Genomic DNA, 6,203 nt, shown 5'->3' with positions numbered 1-6,203 from the left:
GGAAAGGCTAATGGCAATGATATCCACGTAGTGACAAAATGAGCCAAGGGTGGAGAATGTGCTGTTATCCTGAACCATGAGATACCGTCAGATGCTGGTATCTACCATTAAAAGCCCTCAGGTTGAGTTAATTGTGAATTTTTTTCTGATTGTCACATGCCTAAAACCTGTGGCTTCCAGTTACATGAGAGATCTTAGCATGAAGTAGGGTCATGGAGAGGACAGAGCAAGTGCATGAACCCACCACCCCTGTAAGGTAACTCTTACACACGTGCCATGTGCTAACACTGTAAACCCTGGGCTGCCGGGAACAATCTGGGGCATGATAATCCTGTAATGAGCAACAGCAGGTGCTAAAGTGCTTAAAGTAAATCACTCCTGCAGTCAGCGAATTGTTATTTATGTCAGCACCACCAAAGAGTGCAAATCTGACAGGATGGGTGGCAGCCAGTGACCCCTGGAAGCTGGGAGCTGCAGGGGATCCCTGGGCAAGCAGGGCAGGGCAGGGACCATCTCACTGCCCCCACCAGGAGCAGTACAAACTGGGGACAGAGCACCAGGGGGATCTCCCTGGGGACAGGGACAGCCAAGGCTGGGGCAGGACACCTGCCTGCAAGTGGAGCTGGGGATCAGGGAACCAGAGTCAGGCCCAACCCAGGATGACTGAAGTATCAACGCAGAGCCAAGGAACTGAGTGTGGTTTTATAATATTGTTTTTTGTTTTCTAATTTTGATCAGGCTGGAAAGAGATTTCTTCTATCTCCTTCAAGCCTTTTGTTGATTTGGATTGCGAGGAATTCCTATTACTTTTCCAGTTCAGCATGTCTGTGGGTACACCCAGAAACTCCAGCCACTGGAGATACTGATACAATATTAGCCAAGGCAGCAATGAGCACAGCGCAACATAGTATGTTTCCAGGATTGGTGCTTTGCTCCAGATGTCTGGAGTAAAAAATTCAGAATGAAATGGTTCTCCATTCCTCTCCTTTCCAGCCAGTGAAGGATATGGGGCTCTCACACCTCTCTGAGCCATGGCATAGGAGCAGCCTCCTGCACAGGTGTTGATGAGACTGAAGGTCTGGCCTGATAAGGGCTTTCTGATGGCAGCCTCAGGCAAGGTAGATTATTTCATCCAAACATTTTAAGTGTATTTGGACAAATTATTATTGCCGTAGAAATGTATTATACTAATGAAATTATGCTGTCAGCCATTGCAGGCCTGGCAGGAAGTGCAAACTATTTTAATCCTCCAAGAACACATTTGCCCAGGCAATAATTTGACATGTCATCAGTAAATTCTTCACTCAGCTTTTTAAGAGATAGGAACACACAAAAAAGGATTGATCTCTGGGTTACTGATTCCTATCACAATTGCATCAAATTTTCTCCTAAAGTCTGTAGCAAATTGATCTATGGGCTGCATTTTCCCACCTGTATATTGGAGGTCTACAGGCTTTAGGAGGGCTTTTTAGCATAATATAGCAGCTTGTTGGTTTGATTTCAAAAGAACATGGAGGTTGCCAAATGTACTCAAAGGCAAGATAAAAAAGAAAGGTAATTTGTCCTTGTAAGTACTGATGCAACATGAGAATAGATCTCTGGGCCTTGTAAATTCAATGCCTAAAGAACAGGTCCTTTGTTGAGTGCTGGGCTGCTGTGAGACAAAAAGATCAGCCCAAAGGAGAGTCAAATTGCAGCTTAGTATCACTTCTTGGCTGAGACCCTCTACTGATCTTGGGTGTCACTGTCCCTAGCTGGAGCAAGAAAAATAAAAAAAAAATTACAAGAACAGGGTTCAGCTTATCTTTCTACATGCTGGACAGGTTATTCTGAATTTGGCATCCTATATTCTCTTTCCAGTCAGGGGAAAGAGATCCAGTTGATGTGTCATCTGATCCATTTTAAGCATCTCTATAAGAATGAGAGGACCTGCACTCTGAGGGTGTCTGTTTTGGTTTTGTTTTTTTCCCCATTGACTACCCATTGAGTATAGAGTGATTAGCTCAGATTTAGGTGTATGGCTTTTAAGCTACGAACTGGGACACATTATTCCCAGGCTACTTTTCCTTCTTTTCATCTTTTTAAAAGATTTCTCAGTATCCTGTTCCTAATCAGCACAGGACAAGTCAGGAGTGCACAGCCTTGTTGCTTCATGCTTCCCCCAAAATAACCCTTCAGCTGTGCCAAATTTTTCTGGTCCCCAGTCTGCATCGCTGTGTTACACCACACCATTCCTGAGCAGATTCCACACAGGACACTTGTTGTGTGGAGGGATCAGACAAATGCAGGGGGAAGCGCCTGCTGCAGGATGGTGTGGGAGTGAGGCCAGTCCTGGACCTCACATGGGGTCCTTCTCTTTACAGAGCTGACATTTTTCCCTGTGACAAGACATGCAAAGCTACTGGTGTCACTGCTGAGTCACACTGGGTTGCATTCATCAGGAAATACCCTGACATCAGTCTTTACTGGTAAATCTCTACAATAAGATGCAGCAGCCACAGCTGTTTCTGCACCAACAGAGCACCAATATTATCCATCTTCATCGTAAAGACAAAAGAAAACCCATTTGATTTAGGTCAGGCTTACTTAGATTCATTGTGGTTTTACCAGCTGGCTTCCCTTCACCAGTGTATGTATCTTTGTGTTACTTCTCAGCACCAGAAACATACTGTTCTCCCCAAATTACAGATGGGATCCTGAAGCAGAATTAATCTTCTCCCAGGCAACAAAGATAGGGGTGAGAAGTTACATGTGAACCAGAGCATAGGAACTTCACCAGCCCAGAAATGGAGCCAGTGAGAGCCCTTTCTGTGGGGTGGTGCCTTGAGCTGCTCCCAGAACCACAGGCAAAGCCTGGCCCCACCTGCATGCTATTCCTGTAGAGTGAGAAACTCATTTGATCTCTACATTGTTCTCATTTGGTACTTTAGAGCAAAGATTAGTGAAGTGCAGGAAAATTGGATTCTAAGATGTAACCTATAAGGTATTAAATCCAATGTTTGTATTTTTGGAAGAGAGGGTTAAACTTATCTGCCAAGTAAATAAGGTACTGCCACCTTTGAAAAGCCTCATTATCCAATCTAGAGCTGTCTGCCATTAGTGTGACACCTGTGTGTAAAATTATAAAACTGTGGCAATTAGCTATAATTTTAGTCCATGTACATTATATCTGCTTCCAACTAGAGTTAGTTCAAAGTACATGTCATGTTTGAGACCAGTCTGGCAAAACCAGTAGAAGCTTAATAACATAGAGATTGACTTGCTGATTTATTAATTTATTTATTTGCTTGCTACTGTGTCTGCATCACATTTGTAAAAAGGCCTGCACAGCATCCTCCTCTACTGGAAATGTATTAAGCCTAAATGATGCACTTCAGCTTTGCCAGTAGAGATAGAATATCATAGGAATCAGGGAAACTGTCAGCTGTACCACCTAGTCAGTTTAAATACAGAGAACCCATTAAACAAAGTATTTAAGCAACAAAATATCGTGCTTATTATTAATGATATCCTGAACATGAGGAAGCCTATCACCCCAGTTCTCTGCAGCCTGTGGTTATGCTGCATAATTACATAATAATCAGCCACACAGTCAATGCCTGTCCAATAAACATTTTAATTTTATTCCATCATAGAAGAGTACACTGCTGCTAAACTGATTAATTAAAAACAGATATCACGACTCAATATCATATTTAATCATGAGACTCTAAAACAAAAAAAGAAAGGGGTTTTTTTTGGAAATAAGAAATGTGTGCTTACCAGCATTTGAGATTTTAAATTTATATTTTCCAGAAACACTATGGGGTAAATAAATACTTAAAATGTCTTAGTTACCTCAAAATCATGACTCATCTGAAATTAATGGAATTACATGAGTAACCATGTAAAGGCAGCATACTCTCAAGTGCCGAGTTAGGATATCAAATTTCCCAGTCCATCAATTAAAGCCACTTACACACTACAATCAGTATATCTGGAGTATCAAATACATTCTACACTTTAGGAAGAAGTTTGGCCAGACTCAAACCCTCACCTCTGATCCTGTCTTCCTCTGATGTTTAGCTCCATTCAATCACTGACCACAACTGTCAGCAATCCAGTTTCCCATTTTTGGTTTCAGATTCCTTCAGTGTCATGTATGATGCACGGAGACTTAAGAGGAGGCCGACTTTATCTTGGAATAGTTGGCAGCATTACAAAAGATCACCCTGTTGTGAAATCAGGGGAAAACCAGACATCACTACACTTCCATATCTACTTTAAATGAACCTGATTCTGTCTTCTAGGCCTAAAATAATACTGCACACTATGAAGTATTTGAAGGATTAATTAATCCTAAATGTGCTGAAATAATCATATTGAAGATATTACATAAAGCCATGTAACTGTTCATTTTTGCAAATGTTAAAAAAATGCATTTCACAGGACAACAAAACAGTAAGAAAAGCCCACACAAGATAAATCCAGGAATTTCAAAACACTCATTCATCCAACCCCATCAAATCAAACAAAAAATTCCTATGTGTTTTGGGAAAGCTACAAGTGTAAAAGTTTTATTTTGATCCAAAGAGACCTACACTTTTGAAACCAACAACTCTCTTTTTGCTGTTGCAAAGAAATTGGAGTAGTCAAATTTAGTTATCAGGTTTGTCCTTATTTTCAGAAAACCAGGAAGAAAAGGAAATGCCAAGTAATTAAGAGTATGAGTGTTGAACTATAACCATTTTGCCTAACAAAGATTACAGCTGGACATACAATTAGAATGGTCAAACAGCACATTTTAGCAACTAATTATCATACTACTGCATTTCGAATCCCAAATCAAATAAAATTGTTCTTGGCAAGGTGAAACAGGGACTAAATAGGACATAGTCTGCTCTTCTCCCAGGTCATTCCTGTACCAATAAATGTCTCTTTTAAGGCTTCAAAAAAAGTCTCTTTTCAAGTCCTCAGTGAGGAATATCCTTGAGGGAAGCATCCGAGTCTCCTGCTGTGAAAAAATGTTCTGTCATATTTGTGCAGTTTTTCCAGTTATTCTGAGGTGCTACACAGACCAGACTTGAGTGCACTAACATTTGATTAAGAGACAGCAGTAGGAAATGCTTGCTGCATGAACCAAGAACTGGATCTTCTTTACTACTGCAGATGTCCCTTATCTTTTATGCCAATAGAGCCATTATGGTGATTTTTCCCCTCTCCTTCACCACAGTGACAACCGCCAGCACAACGAACATTTGGAAATTTTTCATGTGAAAAACACAAACAAGAGTGCTAACCTAACCAGCTGTGCTATGCTGTGAGGAAAAAACCGGCCAGGCAGACCAACCTGCTTATGAAAGAACGATACCATGTGCATCATGGTAACATGACAAATATCTGTAATGAATTTCAAACTATGTAAGAGAAAAAAACCCAGGGATTTCCATACTGAATATGCTGTACCATGCTGCAGGTCTTTGCTCTCTGCATTTCAGAATGACACCATTGGTTTGTCGTTTACTATGAATTAATTACAGTGTCACTTTAATGCTGCCAGTAATAAGGAACTATTAGTACTGCTCTTAAAGAGGGAAAAAACCTTATTGCAAAGAGTTAGGAATGCTCTTAAAATAACAAAGGGCAGTCAAGCAACCACATTTGCTCTGCCAAGAGCTTTTAAGATGTAACCCAGAGGACTGAAGCTTCATTACCAAAACATTTTTCCCGTTGCCACTTGAAAAACTTTTGCCGAATTTAATGACTAAAATGTAGGTAATAAAACTGCAACGATAATTGCACGCTTAAGAATGAAGAGACAAAGTAGTTTTACTTTCACTGAAGAGATGGCTTTTAGGACTGGCACTATTTTGGATCCAAAAAGTACAAGGATCAATGTCACTGAAGAAGACAGAGATTTTTATGACCCCAAGACTCTGGATACAAGGGTTCATCTGAGAATTCAAATTTCGAAGAGCAACATACCAATATCAGGATATGTGTTTCTGTATAGAACATATATAGCGTTTAAAAGAAGCAACATTCCACAAGATAGGCTCTGAAGATTACTTAATAAAAAGTGCCCAATTTTTCTGTCATTTCTATCCATTACTAGAACTTAAAGCAGCTGGAAATGGTGCTGTGTTTCTAAACCATGCAGACAGAAAGTGGTAGTCAACACGGGATCTATAGCAAGCCAGCTTTTTAAAAAAGTTATATTTAGA

This window comes from Camarhynchus parvulus, chromosome 1 (assembly GCF_901933205.1).
Source record: "Camarhynchus parvulus chromosome 1, STF_HiC, whole genome shotgun sequence".
Lineage (NCBI taxonomy): Eukaryota > Metazoa > Chordata > Aves > Passeriformes > Thraupidae > Camarhynchus > Camarhynchus parvulus.
Note: the sequence above shows the minus strand (reverse complement) of the source record.